This window comes from Tenrec ecaudatus, chromosome 8, assembly GCF_050624435.1.
Source record: "Tenrec ecaudatus isolate mTenEca1 chromosome 8, mTenEca1.hap1, whole genome shotgun sequence".
NCBI classification, from domain to species: Eukaryota; Metazoa; Chordata; class Mammalia; order Afrosoricida; family Tenrecidae; genus Tenrec; species Tenrec ecaudatus.
Window position 1 is genome coordinate 161,905,236 of NC_134537.1, and position 21,111 is coordinate 161,926,346.

At 44.4% G+C, this 21,111-nt stretch overlaps 1 protein-coding gene across 3 annotated transcripts in view; it reads right to left on the minus strand.

The window, feature by feature from the left end:
• Window positions 1-21,111, minus strand: part of ATP6V1C2 (ATPase H+ transporting V1 subunit C2) — a 65,309-nt gene that overhangs the window by 32,612 nt on the left and 11,586 nt on the right. The window lies entirely within an intron of this gene.

The following is a 21,111-nucleotide window of genomic DNA, read 5'->3' on the forward strand; positions in this document are numbered from 1 at the left end:
ATACCATAGAATAAGGCATGTTTTATAATGTTACCTGGGGGAAAGAAACAAAATTATGCATACACTAAGGCTACACCAGTGGAGAGGTCAGAAAAGGAGCTGCATTGGGTAAATCTGCTGCATAAGACTCGGTAAAGGAGTGTTATTTTGAGGACTAAGGAGTGCCTCAGGCAAGGCATGGTGTGTTCAACTACCTCATTTGCATGTGAATGTTGGACATTGACTAAGGAAGACCGAATCCATGCATTTGAATGACTCTTGAAATCAACATGGACTGCCAAAAGGGCAAGCATCTGTCTTGGAAGAAGTACATCAAGAGTGCTCCTCAGAGGCAAGGATGGCCAGACTTCATCTGACATACTTTGAACACTTGGTCAGGAGAGACCAGCGCCTGAAGGACATCGTGCCTGGTAAAGTGGAGGGGCAGCAAAAAAGAGGAAGGCCCTGGACAAGAGGGACTGACCCAGTAGCTGCCACAGTGGGTTCAGGTGGAGGAACAATTGTGAGGATGGTGCCGGCCTGGGCAGTGTTCCGTTCTGTTGTGCATAAGGTTGCAATGGGTCGGAACCAACTCAATGGCACCCAACAGCAAGACTGCAACTATGTAAAAAGTGTTCCTGATCTGTGAGTTTCCTTTTGTACTACAGCACTGCTGTGAAAATAATGAAAATATTAATTAGAAGATAAAAGGCTCCGACACACACAGAGGAAGCTTCGGAAGTGAGAAACAGAGAGGAAGTGTGGTGTTGGCATACTTTAGGAAGGAGTTTTCAAACTACCTATTTCGCTGCCAATTGCTACTTGCATGGCCTCAGCCAAATGTCATTCATCTCTTTGAGGCTGTTTCCTTACCTGTAAAATGAGGCGTTTTCTTACTTTTCAGGGTTTACTGTTATTAATATCATCAATAAAACTAAACGGTCACCAAGCAAATCATGGTCTGTTCTAGGAGAGTGATCAATGAGAAAACCCACCAAACCAGGGGCAAAGGATAAACTCTCTGGTAATCCAAATCTTTGCTTCAGGTCATGTCTCCACATTCGCCCGGGCCCCTGGGGAGGGGAGTCATGTTCCCAGGGAGGAGACACTTGGTGGGCCATTTAATTCGAACGTTATACAGTCGCGTGTTGCTGAACGTCTACGTGTGTTCTGTGACATAGGGCACTGGATGACCTGGACATTGTGTTAAGGCTGTCTCATATCCCCAAATGCTATCATACAAGTATGAAGTAGTTAACCCAAAATGAATGAGTACCTTCTTCCAACCAAGAGAAAATACATGCTTAGCAGGTGGGCATATTCCACATGGCTTAACAGCTACCCAATTTGGGTTGATAATCTTTTGGGACCAGCTACCATTTGGCTATTAAGGGACAAACATTCTGTACTTGTCTCAAACTCAAAAATCATAAAAGAGACCAGGCTTACTGGTCAGATAGAGACTGGTAGAAACTGTGGCATTGAAATCACCCTCATGCATCCATACAGGCAGGTCTATAAAGTGAAAGATAGCACTCGGGGATTGTGTTAGGGCTCTTTAGAGAAACAGAAACTAGGACACTTATGATTATATATATATAATATTATATAATATATATGATAGATAGATACAACATAAGAAATAAACAGCTAATTAGTCCACAGAACAGTACAAATGGCTCAGTTCACGTCACTTCTGTGACACAGTTAATATACTGGCAGTCCTTCAATTCATGAGGGCTTCTGGGTGCAAGTCAAGGAAATAGACAGCTGAGTCTTTTGTAGAGCAATACAGGCAGTCTGGCTACAGGCAGCAAATAGCAGAACAGGTCACCAACAGTCAGCCAGAATTCAGGATCCAATAGTCCCCAGCTCAAGTGTGGTGAAGCAGGTCTTGAAGGAACCTCAAACTATAGCAACAGGGCCCACTGGTTGGGTGTCCCACAGGTAGGGTAGCTCGCAAGTTGAGGCAGAGAACTAGCTAAGGCAGCCATTCAGTGGTCTGATCATCAGACAACAAGAGACAGAAAGGCAAGGCTCGCCAAGCCCTTATCTATTAGCCCTTCAATTAGACTACAACCTTATTAACCCCACATGTGTTTATTGGCCAGGTTGGCACAACAAACCTACCTATCACAGGGGTGTGCATGCCTTAGAATCAGCCTTTGAGACAAAGGGGCTGGATGTGCCCAAGGACAACGTTCCAAAGGCAGGAAGAGGTAGGGGAGGAGGACGGGACACAGGAACCTAAGGAAGAAGTAAGGCACGTGGGGATTGCAACCAGTGAGGAAGCAACATGTGTGAATTTCTGAATGGAATGTTGATTTGCTCTTTACACCTTCACCCCATTCACCGGTTCTCAAGAAGGCCTTGTTCTCGGGGAGCTTCAATTTTAATGCTGCTGATGGTTCTAATGGCTTTGTTATAGTGAAATATCCAAGTTTTGGTGGTCTCGGATCCCCTGCGATACTTCCAGCCATGATCCTCAGTAGTTCATCTCAGCTCTTCCACACAGCAGCTGCTCAGGAAGTGTGTGCTGAACAAGTAAAGCAACCCTCCCCCTCACCCCCCTTCAACACCGAATATAACATGTGCTTACATCCTAACATGGGTAGATCTAAACACAGTAGGTACGTATCGTTTCTTTAAGTGATTCTCTGCTGCTCCTGACTCTAGCTTCCGTGAAGAAGTGTGACTGCACATCTGCCCTTCGGCCAGGTGCCTAGTTCTGGACTACCTCAGAATAACTGCTGGAAAAGAATGCTTGTTCCACACAGCCTAAAAATCAGCTCTGACCTTTGATCATTAACCAAAACCATCATGCAAGGCGATAAAGGTGAGTCACTTAATTTTTTCTCATTGGAAGGCGCCTGAAAGTTATCCTTATATAACCTGTATACAATTTTACATTTCCTCTTTTCACCTTCCACTCACTTTGCACATCCTCTCCTGTAAGAACAGGGCTTCCTAGTTCCATTTAATCATGACTTTGAATATCACTGCTGTAACATGACCAATTCCTTACTAGTTGGACATTTGGGGCATGTCTACTTTGGTATTAAAAATAATGGTGCAATGAGTATCCACGGAAATATATTTTGATCACGTATATGAGTGTGTATGTAAAATGAATTGCTGAAAGAACAACTCCTGGAATAAAGGGTATGAACATTTCATTTACAGTGTTGATCATTAAGGTCAAACTACTTTCCCAACATACTGAGCCAATTTATACTTCCACCAACAATGTGTGGACGTGCCTGTTCCTCTGGATCCTCACCCACACTGCTGTTGGCTCACTACTATCCCATGCAAATGCAGCCTGGGCCTGGGCCTGGGCCATGCTCACAACTGTGAGGATGCTTAAGCTCATTGTGATCGTCATCACTGTGTCGATGCATGTCACGGAGGGGCTCCATCTTTTTCTCTGACCTTCTACCAAGCATGAGATGCTTCCCTAGGGACTAGCCCCTCTTGACGATATGTCCAAAGTATGTCTGAGGAGCATTCTGGCTAAATTCCTTCCAAGGCAGATGTGTTTCTTCTCCTGGCAGCCCACGGTCTATCAATGTTCTTTGCCAGCACTGCTGTTCAAAGGCATCCATTCTTCCACTTCCATATTCACCCACCAGGTCTTGCGGGTAGAAGAGGCAATGGGAAACACCATGACGTGGATTAGATGTTCTCTTCTTCTTAAGGTGACATACTTGCTTTTTGACACATTTAAGAGGTCTTTTGCAGCAGATTCACCCAATGCAATGCATCCCTTGATTTCTTGGCTGCTGTTCCCATGGACATTGACTGTGGATTCAAGTAAAAGGAAATTCTCGGCAGCTTCAATCTGTTCTCAGCGTGGCAATGATGTTGCGTATTGGTCCAGTTGTGCGGAATTTTGCTTTCTTTAGGTTGAGGTTTACACCATACTGCAGGCTGTAGTCCTCCATCTGCTTCAGTAAGTGCTTCCAGTTCTCTGCACGTTCAGCCAGTAGGGTTGTGTCATCATCACATCACCAGTTATTAAGGAGTCTCCCTCCAATCTTAAGGCAGCGTCTTTCTCTATATAGCCCAGCTTCTTGAATAGTTCGCTGGTGATGCAGAATGAGAAAGTGTGGTGACAGTGAAGGATTGGGAAGCATGCGATCTGAAGTTAAAGGGAGAGACTAGTATCAGAGCCGAAAGTCTGATAATCTGGGTTGCGGAAAGCTGTGGATGTCAGTGAGAGCCCACGATTCATCAGTGGGACTGTAGAGGAACTAAATCTCTGGCGAACTCCCCCTGTCCACAGTAGAGGGATGAGTGGAAAGCGGTCACTAAACGGGGTGCATACTGAGTGCAGTGTAGAAGGTCAGAGGCAGAAGCCTGACTGGAACAGTGAAAACTTGTCAGCAGATTCCCGCTAGGATACATGCTGGTTTCGAAATCTTATCTATTTGGGGGCTGTATTGTTTTGTTTTGGTTTTATTGTATATACTAGGGGGTATCTCGGGAGTGTTATGTCACTGGGGTCACTCTCTTGAAGTTGCGGTACATGATTTTTTCTCTTTTGGGGGTATAAAAGCCAGGCCCGATGAACCTATGGAGTCAGCCAGTGGAATGGGGGTTTTGAAGTGGAGAGCAACATAGAAAGGGAGGCGGGGTGAAGGGGTGATGATGGCGAAGGGTCTGAATAGAAAAAGAATGTTGCAAATGGACTGTGGTAGCAAATGCACAATTCTGCTGGACGTGATTGAACTATGAGTTATTTAATATACCGCATGTATCAATCCCAATTAATTTTTTTAAGTATGGTGAAAGGGTACAACCCTGACCCCACATTTCCTGATTCTCAGTTCCCCCTTGTTTTGCTTGAATGACTCTCTTTTGGTCAATGCACAGTTTCCACAAGAGCGCAATGAAGTGTTCTAGAAATCCCATTCTTTATAGTGTGATCACCCACACAGTTCAATGTCTTCCCCTAATCAATGAAACATCTTTCGTGTGGTCTCTGCTTTAAGCCCAGACTCATCTGGCATCAGCAATGACGTCCCTCATCCCACATCCTCTTCTGAATTGGCTTGGATTTCAGCCAACATTATGTTTTATGATTCCTTTATCTTTGGCAATCTGATAGCTGAAAAGTTACAGCTCATTGTGGTTCAGATTTGGATGTCTTGGCTCACCACTGAGGCTGGACATCTTTTGATACCTTGTTAGTTCTACAAATGGCGTTGAGCTCACCTTCCTATCCTTTGATTTTTCAGTATTTTTATCAGTCTTGTCTGTATTTTCCTTTGAGGCTTTTTTGTGTGTGTGGGACTTAATTTTTCAGGAAAAGTTTTTAGCTAAGTTATAACCTTATTTTAAAGAAGAGAACATTAGGACTTAGTGAGGTAAAGGTCACTCCACATAGCTAACTAGTGTCAAAACGGGGGTTGATCCCAAGTCTGCATGACTCTAAATTTCATGCTAATCATTGAGAGTCTAAACTAAATTCTGACAATCATCTCTAAAATAATCCATAAAAATGTATGCACATCCATCAGGGAAGAGCACCAATAATATTTTTAATTTAGAAAGAAATGAAAGAACAGCATTCACAGAGATGGGATTGGGGTACTGGTTATACTGATATGTGTATATATAGCTGTCAAAACTCAATCTGTTCACTTAAGACAGTGATTCTCAACCTGTGGGTCAAGTTCCCTTTGGGAGTTGAACAACCCTTTCACAGGGGTCGCCCAATTCATAACAGTAGCAAAATTACAGTTATGAAGTAGCAACAAAAATAATTTTATGGTGGGGGGGTCACCACAACATGAGGAACTGTATGAAAGGGTTGAAGCATTAAAGAGGTTGAGGATAACTGACTTAAGATGTGTACATGTAAATGAGGTATGTAAATTTTACCTCGTTAGAAACACATCTCTTGAAGCTGGCCGATACCTTAATAAAACAACCTACTTAACATCATCAGTAATGAGGGATGAGTGTGGGCGGGGAGGATCAATATCCTGGGCTTTATAATACAAAGCGGCAAGATGAAGACATACCACTTCCGTGTTATTCCTGCGAAATATGCATCATCAGATGTGTTAAATTACATATCATTTTACAAAATAACTCACTTGTCCTCTCAAATCCCTAATGTCATAAAAGTCAAAGACAAGTAGGAGTAACTGTTACAGATTAAGTGAGACAAGAGACATGGAAGCCCCTGGGTAGTATACCTGATGAACTAATGCAGTTGCTCACTAAAGGCTAAGCTTTTCAAGATCAACGGCTTCTTCATCTTTGCAAATATTTTCTTTCAACAACACTAACTACAACTATGTGCGTGGACTTCTCCAGATGGAATACACAGGAATCAAATGACTGACAGTTGAGGCTTGAGGAGATGGCAGAGAGGCTCAGTATCAGCAGCCAGACACTGTCAAGGGGCTGAATGTAGAACAGACCACCAATCAGGGGATGACTATAGAACAGACCACCAATCAGAGGGCTAACTGTAGAACAGACCACCAATCAGAGGGCTAACTGTAGAACAGACCACCAATCAGAGGACTAACTATAGAACAATCCACCAATCAGGGGATGACTATAGAACAGACCACCAATCAGAGGGCTAACTGTAGAACAGACCACCAATCAGAGGGCTAACTGTAGAACAATCCACCAGTTGCTCATCTGTATCTTCAGATGGAAGTGAAAGAAAATGGAAACAACTTCACAAGATCCGGAATACAAACGTGAGTATATCCCACCTGAATTTTGAGCATATCTCAAGAATATATTTGGCTCACTGAACACCAATGATAAGAGCCCTGAGAACTGTGCGATTACATCAACAACACCATGCATGAAGAAAGCAAGACGGTCCTTTAAAAGACAGGAGAAGACCGAAGAAACCAGAATGGATGGTAGAAGAGATTCTGGAACTTGCTTTTGGTTATAGACTAGATAAAGCAAGTGGAAGAATTGATGAAGTCAAAGAGCTGAACAGGTAATATCAAAGGGCAGCTAGAGAAGACAAAGTAATGTAATGTTCAGAGATCACAGTCAGGATATCAAAAGGGAAGAACATATCAAGGAAAAAAATTCAAGCCTTGAGTTTAAATGTGGAAAGATTCTGTAGGCAAACTATTGAATGCTGCAGGAAACGGCCAAAGAAGATGGAAGGAATACACAGAAACACTGTATCAAAAGCAACTGATCAATATTCAACTATCTCACGGGGCAGCACATGATCAAGAACCCATGGGACTGAATGAAGAAGTCCAGACTGGGCTGAAGGCATTAGTGAAAAACAAAGCTCCAGAAATTTACAGACTACCAACTGAACTGTTTCAACAAACTGATGAAGCACTGGAAGCACTCACTGCTCTGTGCCAAGAAATGTGGAAGTCAGCTACCTGGCCAAGTGACAGGAAGAGATTGAGATTTGTACCCTTCGAAGAAAGATGATGCAATAGAATGCAGAAATTATCAACCCATATAATTAATATTGCATGCGAGCAAATTTTTGCTAAAGATCATTCAACCATAGTTGCAGCAGTGCATTAGAGGGAATGGCCAGAAATTCAGGCCAGCATCAGAAGAGGATATGGAATGCATGCTATCATTGCTGATATCAGTTGGTTCTTGACTAAATGCACGGAATACCAGAAAGTTGTTTACTTGTGTTTTAGATGCAAAGGTATTCAACTGTGTGGATCATAACAAATCATGGATAGCACGGATAAGAATAAGAATTCCAGACCACTTGATTGTGCTCATGTGGAACCTGTACATGGACCAAGAGGCAATTGTTGGAACAGAACAAGGGTGAACGAACACCAGGTAGGGTGAGTGTCAGGGTTGTATGCTTTCACTTTACCAATATAATCTGCATTCTGAGCAGATAGTCAGAGAAATTGACCATATGGAGAAGAACATCGCATCAGGACTGGATTATTAACATCCTGGGGTATGCAGATGGCACAACCTGGCTTGATGAAAGTGAGGTGGACTTGAAGCACTTCCTGATGAAGATCAAGGACTACAGCCTTGATCTTCAGTCGTGATCCCCACTACGGTATGGATTACAACGCAATGTAAAGAAAACCAAAACCCTCCCATCCAGTAGGAAACATCATGGTAAATGGAGAAAATATTGAAGTTGTCAAGGATTTTGTCTTGTTTGGAACCATAATCAACACTCATGGAAGCAGTAGTCAAGAGTTGTAACAACTCTTGCATTGTGTTGCATTGCATTGGGTACATCTACTGCACAAGACCTCTTTAAGGTCTTGAAGAGCAAGCACAGCACCTTGAAGACTAAGTTCACTTGACCTAAGATATGATATTTTCCATTGCCTCATATGTATCTGAAAGTTGGACATTGAGTAAGGAAGAGCGATGAAGACTTAATGAATTAGAATTATAATACTGGTGAAGAATACTGAAAGTACCATGAACTACCAGAAGAACCAACAAATCTGTCTTGGAAGAAGTACAGCCAGAATGTTCCTTAAAGGCAAGGATGATGAGACTTCTTCTCACATACTTTGAACATGTTCTCCAAGTCCTAGAGAAGAATACCATGCTTGGTAAAGTAGAGGGGCAGCAAAAATGAGGAAGGCCTTCAATGAGATGGATGGACACAGTGGCTGCAACAATGGGCTTAGGCAGAGGGACAATTGTGAGGATGGTGCAGGACCAGGCAGTGTTTCGTTCTGTTGTGCACAGGGTCGTTTGGGGTAAGAGCTGACTCTATGGCACCTAATAACAACAACAGAGGAAGTCTGTGCAAATTAAGAAGGCATCTCCCTTCCTCTGAGTTTTTTGGATAATTCAAGTAAAAGCAGACTAGGGTTGGTTTGGTTATTAGAAATTATCTGCATACCTGTGAGGAGAGGGAAAAGGAAGTGGCACACTGGAGGTTCCTCAGGGTTTTGAATAGTCTCTAGCTATAAAGCACTTTGGCCGAACTTTAAGAAAGGTACTTGGCATAGTTCTACCTACAATCCTCAAAACCAGCCACCTGCTGCTAATGGTCCAAGAGCAGAGGTTCCTGAGGCTTAGAAAGATGAGCAAAGCAGTGTCAACGTTAGATAGTGCCTGCCTCACCCCACCCCCAGTAGCCCTGACTCTAAACAAGTCTGTGGCTGCTGTATTATACACCCTGCAGTCAAAACTGCCCAGCATGTCTCTTACTGCATAATGAAAATTCCAAGCTCTGTTCATTCAGGACCTAGCAAATCCTTAGAGTTTTCAGATTGGAGGAGTCACTCCCTCCCTCCTGCAGCCAGAGGTGAGCCCTGAAAACTAAAGAAGTTCAGCACAAAGAGCGGGAGAGTCTGGTTCCTCTTGGCTCCCCTGCTGACTCCTAGAACCCCCTGGCACCTCAGAGAGGGCCTTTGTCACCCTGCTTCCCCTTCAGCTAAGACCTTGCAGCAGGCATTAGGAAAACGAGCCCAAAGAGCCATTAAATGACTTTTTTTTTTTTCAAAACCAGCAACAAAAAAAGAACCAAAGAAGCTTCTGGAAGTTTTGGAGCCCAGGTGAACTCTGACTACAGACACACCATGGTTTGAATTGTAGCCATGCATCTCCCAACGGGAAGTCTAAATATTCAAACAAGACTGCAATTGATCCAAGTGTTCTGGGAGTCTCCTCTGCCTCCTGAAGTCATGCAAATAAACAGTTACCAGAAGGTTGGATGTTGAAGTCCACTCCAAGGCCTGGAGATCTATTTCCAAAAGATCAACTATTTAATACCATGTGGAACACAGTCCAGCTCTGACACAGGGGACATGCACAGAGCCATTCAGCAAAATCTCTTTTTGTCAATCAAAACAGAATTCTCTCTGACCAAGGTGGAATTACACAGCTCTGTGGGGCTTGCTCAGAAAAGTAAGCCTTGGTCTTCACAAAAGCCAAATCGTCTGTGGAGAGGGACAAGGAAGGCGCCCGGTTCTGAACTCAGCTCCCAGAGAAGAGCTCGCACAAAGCTCTCGGGTCCCACAGTCTGTGAGGAATTACTAGGGCCTGCATGTGTGAGGAGTCTTGGTGGCAGTGTCAAACCAGCTTTGGACTGCTAACCACTGAAGGTCAGAGTTTCAAGGTCGCCAGATATTCCACAAGAATAAAATGAGGCTGTCTGCTCCCATAGGATTAAGCAAGCTTCAGAAACCTGCCTAGATAGGTTGGCTACGAGTCAGAAGCCACACGGCGGCTGTGATTCAGGCTTAGTTTTGGTTGGAAAGGAGCAGTGCACCTCAGGTCTATGCTGTTGGTGTCGTCGGGTCTGTTCAGAGTCGCAGCAACCCTAAGTGGCACAAAACAACACTGCCCGGACCCGGGTCACCCTCACACGTTCTTGTGGTTGAGCCCATTGTTGTAGCTACTGTGTCAGGCCACCTCCTTGAGGGCTGTCCTCTTTTTCACTGCCCCTCCACTTTACCAAGCATGATGTCCTTGGGCAGGCAAGAGTCTCTCCTGATAACTCGTCCACAGTATGTGAGATAACGTCTCACCATCCTTGTCGCCTAGGAAAGTTCTGGCTGTACTTCTCCAAGAAAGCCTTGTTTGTTCTGTTGGCAGTCAGGGTACATTGCATGTTTGTCAACAGCACCGCATTTCAAATGCACCGATTCTTCTTCGGTCTTCATGATTCAGTGCCCAACTTTCACAGGCATAGGAGGCAACTGAAAATACCCTGGCTTGGGTCAGGCACACCATAGTCCTCAAAGTAACATCCTTGCTTTTCAATGCTCTAAAGAGGTTTTGTGCAGCAGATTTGCCCAGTGAAATGTGTTGTTTCATCTCTTGACTGTTGCTTCTATGAGCATTGATGGTGGATCCAAAGAAGATGGAATCCTTGGAAGCTTTGATCTTTCCTCCATTTATCATGATGGAACCAGTTGTGAGGACTGTGTCTTGACTCACTCACTCTCCCACTCACTCACTAACTCTCTCACTCACTCACTCACTCACTCACTCACTGTCTCACTGTCTCACTCACTCACTCTCTCACTCACTCTCTCACTCACTCTCTAACTCTCTCCCTCATTCTCCAACTCACTAACTCTCTCACTCACTCACTCACTAACTCACTCACTCACTCACTAACTCACTCACTCACTCATTCCCCAACTCACTCTCTCACTCACTGTCTCACTCACTACTAACTCTCTCACTCTCTCACTCACTCTCTCACTCACTCTCTCACCCACTCTCTCACTCACTGTCTCACTCTCTCACTCACTGTCTCACTCTCTCACTCACTTACTAACTCACTCACTCACTCTCTTACTCACTCTCGCACTCACTAACACAAATATTTTAAAAAGAAGAAAATGGACTGTGTCTTCTTGGTATTGAGTTGTAGCCCATAGTGAAGACTGCAATTCTTGATCTTCATCAACACAAGCATTTCAAGTCCTCTTCATTTTTAGCAAGTAAGATGTGTCACCTGCAGATCACAGGTTATTAACAAGCCTTCCTCCCACCGTGATGCTGCATTCTTCTTTGTATAATCTAGCTTCTCTGATGATTTGCTCAGCATACAGATTAAATAAGTATAGTGAGACAATACAACCCTGAGCCACATCTTTCCTGATTTTAAGTCATGCACAACTGCCTCTTGATCTCTGTACCAGTTATGAATGAGCACAATAAAATGTTTCAGAATTCCCATTCTTCTCAAGATTAGGTACAATTTGTTATGAGCCACACAGCTGAATGCCTTTGGATGTCAATGAAATGCAAGGATGCACTTGCCTGGTATTCTTTTCTTTCAGCAAAATCCCATCTGACTCAGCAGTGATGTCCCATGCTCCATGTCCTCTTCTGAATCCAGTCTGAACCTCGGCTATCAATGAGCAGCTACAATTGCTATTGAATAATCTTTCATAACATTTTGTTCCATGTGACATAAATGATATTGTTCTATAATTTGCATATTCTGATGGATCACATTTCTTTGGAATGGGTAAAAATATAGATTTCACAGTCCAGGGAGAGTGGCAGGTCTGCCCAGAGTGCACAGAAACAAACTAAGAGGGAGAGAGAGGATGGACCGAATCCTGGCCTACCAAGCCCCAAGGACAACATTCCTACTCAGAGCAGCCAAGGCACAGAAAGTGCCGTAGAGCCAGTCCTACCATGAGACACAATGTCCCCTCACTAACCCACAGCACTGCAGGGGACAGCACTGGAGACAAAGTGTGAGACTTGTGCCTGGTCTGACACACACACCCCTTCCCCCCCCCCTCCACAACTGGGGCAAAACATGAGGGGAGTGCAACAGAGCAACAAGGGGAGCAAAGCAATTAAGTATACAAAGAATCCCGAAAATAGACTTCAGATTCAGAGGGCAGGGATTGGCACCTCATCAGACTCTATCGGAAAACATACATAAGGGCCAGCAGACAGACCTGGAACTATTTATAGGCCTTTTTGTGTATATATTTTTTAAGGTAGGCAAGATAAACAATCCCCAAAAGAAAACAATGGCTGGGGGGAGGGAGGACCAAGGGAGTAGGTGGGGAAGGGAGGCGGAGCCATCAAACCCAGGGACAAGGGAAAAACAAGAGATCTAAAATTGATGGTGAGGAGGGCATAGTGGGGTTTGATCAAGTGCAGTGTAGCCTAGAGGAATTACTGAGAGCTGAATGAAGGTTGAACAGGATAGTGGGACAGGAGGAAAGTAAAAGGAAATAGAGGAAAGAACTAGGAGGCAAAAGACATTTATAGAGGTCTAAATATAGGCATGTGCATATGTAAATATATTAATGTATGACAATAGGGATATAGGTCTATGTACATATATTTATATGTTGATTATTAAGGAAGCACAGTGACATTGGGCTTCTACCCAAGTCCTCCCTCAACACAAGAACACTTTGTTCTAATATCCTGGCATTCTGTGATGCTCACCTTCCGGACATGATTGCTGAAGACAAAATGGGTGCATAAGCAAATGTGGTAAAGAAAGCTGACAGTACCCGGTATTCAAAGATACAGCATTTAGGGTCTTCAATGCTTGAAGTTAAACAAGCAGCCATCTAGCAGGAAAGCAACAAAGCCCACATGGTAAAAGCACACCAGACTGCGTGATCACAAGGTGTTGACAGGATCAGGTATCAGTCATCAGAAGACCCAAAACAACCATACCCAATGTGAATGAGTGGTGTTGGAGTGCAGACCCAAAGCCAATCTGCAGACCATTGGACAGGCCCTCACAGAAGGGTCACAAGGAAGGGACGAAACAGCCAGGGTACAGTATAGTGTCGACAAAACACACATCATTCCTCTAGTTCTTTAAAGTTTTCTCCCCCACACTATCCAGACCCCAGTTCTACCTTACAAACCAAGCTAGATGGGAGCATGTACACTGGTACAGATAAGAGCTCTTGACACACAGAATCCAGCACAGATACCATCCCCCGAGTCCCCCAAGAATAGTAATGGGAGTAGCGATATCATGAGGGTAGGGGAAAAGTCGGGGAGGAAGGGGAAGAAAGGAAGAACTGATTGCAAGGATTGACCTATAACCGCCCACCCTGGGGAGGGGGCCACAATAGAAACGTGGGTGAAGGGAGACAGTGGATAATGTAAGATAGGAAAACAACAATAATTTATAATTTAACAAGGGTTCAGGAGGGTGGGGGAGGGAAGGAAAAAGGAGGAGCTCATCCCAAGGGCTCAAGTAGAAAGAAAAATGTTTTGAAAATGATGATGGCAACGTATGTACAAATATACTTGATACAATTGATGTATGGATTGTTATAAGAGCTGTAAGAGCCCCCAATAAAATGATTTATTTAAATATATATATGGATCTCTTCTACTCAATTGGACAAGTAGCTGGCTTCCAAATTTCTGGGCACAGGCCAGTGGTATTCCATCAATCCCTGGAGCCTTGTGTTTGGCTAATGCCTTTTGTGAAGCTTGGACTTCTTCCTTCGGTACCATGGGCTCTTACTCGGGCGTCTTCAAACTAAGGCCCGTGGGCCACATGTGGCCCACCGAGGACATTTATCTGGCCCGCCGGGTGTTTTTGCCCCACTTGTTTTTTTACTTCAAAATAAGATATGTGCAATGTGCATTGGAATTTGTTCATAGTTTTTTTAAACTGTATTCCAGCCCTCCAATGGGTCTGAGGGACAGTGAACTGGCCCCCTGTTTAAAAAGTTTGTGGACCCTGCTTACTCATGTAGAATAGTTCTTTTTGGTACACTGTCTGTGTATTCCTTCCATCCTCTTTCTTCATTTTAATCATTTTATTGAGGGCTCTTACAGCCCTTGTAACCATCCATACATCCATTGTGTCAAGCACATTGGTGCATATGTTGCCATCGTCATTTTCAAAGCATTTTCTTTCTACTGGAGTCCTTGGTATCAGCTCATTTTCTCTCTCTCTCTCTCCCCCACCCTCTCACTCTCATGAACCTTTGATAAACTATACATTTTTATTATTTTTATATCTTACACCATCCATTGTCTCCCTTCACGCATGTTTTTGTTGTTCATCACCTTGGGTGGTGGGGGGCGGGTTATATGTCGATCATTGCAATCAGTTCCCCCTTTCTCTCCCCACCTTCCTGTAATGGAGTCCGTGTATCAAGAGCTCTTATCTGTACCAGTGTACATGCTCTGGTCTAGCTGGATTTGTAAGGTAGAACGGGGGTCAAGATAGTGGGATGGGGAGGAAGCATTAAAGAACTAGAGGAATGTTGTATGTGTTGTAGGTGCTATACTGCACCCTGACTGGCCTGTCCTTTCCTTGTGACCCTTCTGTGAAGGGAGCCCAAATTGTCCAAAGACCTTCCATCTTCTTTAGAGTCAGTCTGCATCTTTCAATATTTTGCCCATATAATCAAGACTTGCGTTTTCTCTTGAGTTCTTTCCGTTTCAGATATGCTGAGTATGTCCTTCCCTTTTGGTTTTCTAACTCTAGGTCTTTGCACATTTCATTGTAATACTTGGCTTTGTCTTCTCATGCTGCCCTTTGAAATTTCTGTTCAGATCTCTGTTTTTATCCTTTCTTCCATCTGCCTTAGCTACTCCACAATCAGGAACAAGTTCGGGGTCTCTTTTGACATCCACTTTGATCTTCTCTCCTGTGTTGTTAATGACCTTTTGCTTTCTCCATGTTCCTGATGTCATCCCACAGCGCGTCTGGTCTCTGTCAGTGCTGATTAATGCATCGAATCTGTTCTTTAGATGTTCTGGACACTTAGGTGGGATAGCCTCAAGGTCATATTTTGAGTCTTGTAGGTTTGTTTTCAGCTGCAAGGTGAATTTACTTATGAGCAATTGATGGTCTGTTCCCCAGTCAGCCCCGGGTCTGATCTTAGTTGCTGATGTTGAGCTTCTCCAGGCTCTTCGTATAAATGTAGTCAAGTTGATTTCTGTGTAGTCCATATGTATAGTTATTTTGTGTTATCAAAAAAGGGTATTTATTATGAAGACAGCATTGGTCTTTCAAAATTCTATCATGTGATCCTCCAGCTTCATTTCTGTCATCAAGAACATATTTTTCAACTTCGGTTCCTTCCTCTTTGTTTCCAACTTATCCCTTCCAATCACCAATAATTATCAAAGTATCTTGATTTCCTGTTTGATCAATTTCAGATGGAAAATGTTGGTCAACTTCTCCAATATCACTAGATTTAACAGTTGGTGCATAAATTTGAATGGTGGCTAGATTAATTTGATTTTCTTGTTTGTGGACAGACACTGTCCTGTCACAGATGGCCCTGTATTTAATGATAACTCTGGAAATGGCCACTCTCGTGATGAATTCAACATCATTCCTCTTGATTATGTCTTTCCCGGCATAGGAAACCCTATGATTTTCTGATTTAAAATGGCCACTAGCAGTCCATTCCAGCTCATTCACACCTAAAACCTTTCATGTTTTTCATTTCTTCTTTAATGACTTTCAGTTTCTCTAGTTTCATACTTCACTCACTGCAATTTACAACCATCGATTAATATTTGCAGATGTTCCTTCTCATTCTGAGTCATGCCCAATCAGAAAATGAAGGTGCCGAAGGCTATAAACCTGAAGGCTTATTTCCTCCATCTGTGTCATTAAGTTAATTCTACTTTGAGCAGGCAGCTCTTCCTCAGTCATATTTTGAGTGCCTTCTGCCAAGGGGCTCATCTGCTGTCAGTGCTCTGCTTCTATTCAAGAGGTTTTCAGTAACTGACAATGTCCCATGCTAGCCATGGGTTCTCAGTGGCTAATTCCTCTGAAGAGCACAGTCTTTTCCTTCTTCATAGCCTGCTCCTAGTCTGGAAGCTCTGCTGAAATCTGTTCGCTTTGGGTGACCCTGCTGGCATTTAAAATACCAGGGACCTAGCTTCCAGCATCACAGCGATACACAGGTCACCACAGCGTGACAAACTGACAGGCAAGAGGCTAAGTTCTGCAGAGTTTGCCAAAGCCAGTCCACCAAGCAGCTGCCTGTAATGCTCCCCCTGCCCCGCCCCCCCGCCAAAGGGAGCTGGAGGGGTCACACAATGCGTGCCCAGGTGCAGTGAAGTGAAATTTCTTAATATGGCTTGTCTATCCATGTCTCTAGGAATCTTGGTGGCATAAAAGATACCCGTGGAGCTGCTAACCACAAGGTCAGCTGTTCAAAACCACCAGCTGCTCTGCTGGAGAAAGTCTTTCTATTTCTGTGAAGAATTACAGTCTTAGGGACCTCCAGGGGCTCTCCTCACCTGCCCTGCAGGGTGGTTATGAGTCGGAATCAACTCGATGGCAGTGAGTTTCTGAGCTTTATCCATGTCTCTAGGGAGCCCTGGTAGTATAGTGGATTGTGTGTTGGTCTTCTGTCCCTAAGGTCAGCAGTTGGACACCATCAGCCGCCCCTCAGGAGAAAGATAAGACTTTCTACTCCTTTCTACTCTACAGTCTCGGAAACTCACAAGGGGCAGTTCACTCTGCCTTATGGAGTCAGTACTGCTTCCGAGGGTGAAAGAGTGAGTCTGCTGTTAATCAAACTACTTGGAACTCAACATAATTTAAGATTTAGTTGTTAGAAATCCAAAATGTAAGTGCCCCCCTTCCTTGCAGTAAAACTTCCTTTTAAGCTTAATCAGTAGGAATGTTCTAACTCAGGAAAGAGGTAAGCCAGGCCACAAGATGGGTACCCAGGTACCAGCAGCCCTCTTTGAGATACGGAATGGAATATGGTGCTTCAGGGAATTGTGGTCTAGGAACCTCTGAAGAAATGTAGGCAGAGATCATTGCTTCTGGTTACCCTTGCAAGCCCGGTTTTTGGTCACGTAGTTCGGAGTATAAATTAGTTCCTGTGATGATTGCAAAAATCTGTTTTTTGTCTCATAGTTTGGGGCATATAACTTGCTTGATTTTCGAAGCAATCTGAAGGCAGCAAATCCCACTGTTTCCTTCTATCTCACGCTCACGGGACAATCTAAAAAATGTCTCAAATCAACCAAGTCTTCGGCTGAAACAGTGACCAGCAATTCTGTATCCCGGCTCAGAGCAACATGTGACTCAGAAGCAACGAACTGGCAGAGTTTGAAACCTTGTCTCTGTAGCACCCCCGAAATGAGGGGGTGGAGCCATGCCATAGATGTGTGGAACCCTGATGGAGGGGATTGGTCTGCTCCAGTAGCCACTCCCCTGCGTAGAAGGGATCAGCAAGAGCTAGGGTCCTGGGACAACTGAGGATGAAGAATCACCAGGGGGCATATTCAGGCCCTGGCTTAGAGTGGAGGAGGCGGAAACCAGAGGCACTGTGGCACAGAGACAGTGGGGTGGAGCAAAGGCGGTCCCCATTTTTTACACAGAACCCTCACCCACTGCTGATGAGAAGGGAAATTGGCACCCAATCATTGTGGAAAACCATGAAGGTTCCTAGAAAAAATCTAAACTTAGAGCTACCATAAAAAGCCAGTTCAATTTCCAAGGTACATACCAAAAAGACTTGAAAAGAGGTGTTTATTACATCACCATGCACGGCAGCCCAAAAGTGGAATCAACCTAAGTGCCCATCAGCAGCTGAACTGGTCAACAAAATGCGGCACGTTCAGACAACAGAATGCTAGTAAGAACAATGAAATCTGGATACACGCTGCAAGATGCACGGAGCTTGAAGACATTATGCGGAATGAGAGAAGTCATCCACCAAAGGACAAGTAGTATATGATCTCATTTCTATAAAAAGACAAACCTCGCCCTCACTGCCATCGACTTGATTCCAGCTCACAGAGAACAAGCAGATGCACACAGAGACCAAAGCTAACTAGTGGAGATCCGCGTGAGAGGGACCGGGAAAGGAGGAATTAGCGGCGGTGAAAAATCCTCATGGACTGAGGGTAGATTCGCACAGGCAAGTATACAGGCAAGTATTGTCATTGCTGTCAATTCGTTGTACACTCGTAAAAAGCTGATCTGGCAAACTTTGTGTGATAGCTTTAATAATGACCCCCCAAAAAACAAACAAACAAACACAGGAGTAACTATTGAGTCTGCTTAGGTACAACCAAAAACTTCATGCAGTCTGTGTCTGTGGTTGGAGATTGAGTCGTGATTTCATGAGCCATTCCAGTTCATGGACCTAATAACCTGCTCCTCAGTACTTCTTTCCTACCTAGTTGCTTAGTGTTTGGGTCCTGAAAGCTTGTAAGTAACCATTCAGAGGCAGGCATTGGTCTGCGTTTGCCTGGAACAACAGAGGAAGAGATTTGGAGATACAGATATGTGGTTAATTACGTCCAGGAGCCCCGAGGAGCTGGGTGGTGCCCGGCTATCTTCGTGGCACATTTTGATGAAAGATTCTCTAGCAGAATCCTGGTCCCAAAGGAGAAGATGCAGAAGAGAATTCTAAATTCTCATGACATGCAATCTTTAAGGAGCCACGAAGGCTGAAACTATAGCCCTGAGGTAGTCTTTAAACCTTAAACCAAAAATACTCACTGAAGGCCTCCCAAGACACAGCACACTTTAACTAGTAAACCATGTCAGCCCCGAGCACTCGAGCACTGTGCTTTCCAAAGACGTATCTCTAACTCGACAACGCCACATCCACTGCCTTCTGGTCGATTCGAGATAGGGTTTCTGAGACTTTGAATCTTTAGGGGAGAAGGCAGCCTCCTCTTTCTCCTTGCAGTTACTAGCCCAATATCTTCATGAGATTCAAGTGGACTGCAGCCACTCAGAAGATGACGGCAGCACCCCAGGAGGCAGTGAGCTTCGGCTCACGAGGGATGAGCCGCTCCGAAAGGAGGGGTGAGAACAATCGCACAACTGGTGGCGTGTACACAATGTCAATAACCAGGCACGCCGAAACTGTTGGGCTGGGTGTGTGTTTGACAGTGTCTCGTCTCAACAATGTAATAAAATTAAAAAGAGAGGCACATTTGGAAAGAAAACTGCAAATTTTTGCCTTCTTATATATCATTTAAGTCTCCATGAAACTGAACAACAGCTACACTGCGACAGCACACCGTGATGGATCCCAAACTTGTGTCTGCCAGCCCATTGCAACTCACTGTGACCTTCCAGGACAGAGGAGCGCTGCCCCTGTGGGTCTGAGACTGACACTCTTTACAGAGAAGAAAGCCTCATCCTTTTCGCACAGAGCAGCTGGTGGGCTTGAACTTCTGGCTTTGTGGTTGGGAGCCCAACTTATGACCTGCTATCAGGTTTATTAAAAATATATATGTTAAAAATATATATATGTTATGAGAATATATTGATGCAGTTAAAATGCTAAATAGTCAACTATGGGAGCAATTTTGAAAAAACTTTTTATTGTGAATTAGGGGCTGGGGGTGGTTGCATAACAGGTCATCAGGTTGGCATTTGACAACTGAAACAACGTATCACACCTCCACCCCCTCCCTTTCCCCCACCCCCTCTTTTGGGGGGGCATAGTCTTGCCCTTCAGCAAGTTCATCCCCCGTCTACCCTCTATAACTGTCCCTCTTCTCCCTCCCCCACCCCGCCTAGTAACCATAGACGTTGGTTTCCTTGTTATAAAAATCTTTTCTTGACTTTTTTCCTAACAATGGTCTAAGACTGTATCTGCCCCCTTGTGATTGACCAATGTCACTCAGCATGACCGACATCCTCCAAATGAGACACTTCACTGCTCACGCGTGCACCAAAGCTTAATTTACCCACCCTCCCACTGATGGGCATTTTGATTTTCCCCGATGAGCAGAAGCTATTTTTGACATGTCTATCAAAATTCTAAAGGCCCAGGCTGTGCTTCCGAGAACCCATCCTGTGGGTAAACGTGCACGTTGCTATGTGAAGGGGCTGCACAAAGTTCGTGGCATGAAAAGATGGTGGCATTTTCCCATGAACTTTGGGCAGCCTCCTCGTGCTCACGGAGAGCTCCACTGTTTTGAGCAACACCCCCTCCCTAAAATTGATAAATAGATAAGTAACCTAACTCTCCAACTATATGGGGCTAGATCATAAACTACAATATTTACACATAGTGGAATGCTCGGGAGGGGCGGGGGGGGGGGGGCACGAGGGAGCCTCAGGCATCAAGTCAATTCTGACCCAGCACAGCCTTCAAGGACAGAGCAAATTGCCAAGGCTGTAAGTTGTCACAGAAGCAGACGGCCACAGCTCACTCGCGTGGAGAGGCTGGTGGGTTTAAACACAAGCCTTTGACTTGGCAGCCCAGTGACTACCTGGCGTGCCACCAACGCTCCTGGGTGGGTTGGAAGGCAACCTGAAGATGGGCATGGATGCAGCAAATATTTACTGCCTATTATGAGTTGAGCTGCTAACCACAAGGTCAGCAGTTCGAAACTACTGACAGCCATTCCACAGCAGAACGATACGGCTCGGTGCTACGGTGAAGATTTAGTCTTGGAAACCCACAGGGACAGTTCGACTCTGTCCCATAGGGTCGTTATGTGTTGCAGTTGACTCGATAGCAGGGATTGTACCCCAGGGTGGATTATGAGTCAAGCACTCTCCCAGAAGCAAGGCATACAAATTAGATCCCTTGGCAAGATACCAGTAAAAGAGGTTGAAAGGGTCGTCAGAGAAAATCAATGTTTGATAAGGGAGTCAGAAAGGCAGGCAGCCTCTAGATCAGTGTTCTTAACCTTCCTAATGCCATGACCCTTTAATACAGTTCCTCGTGTGGTGGTGACCCCCAAACA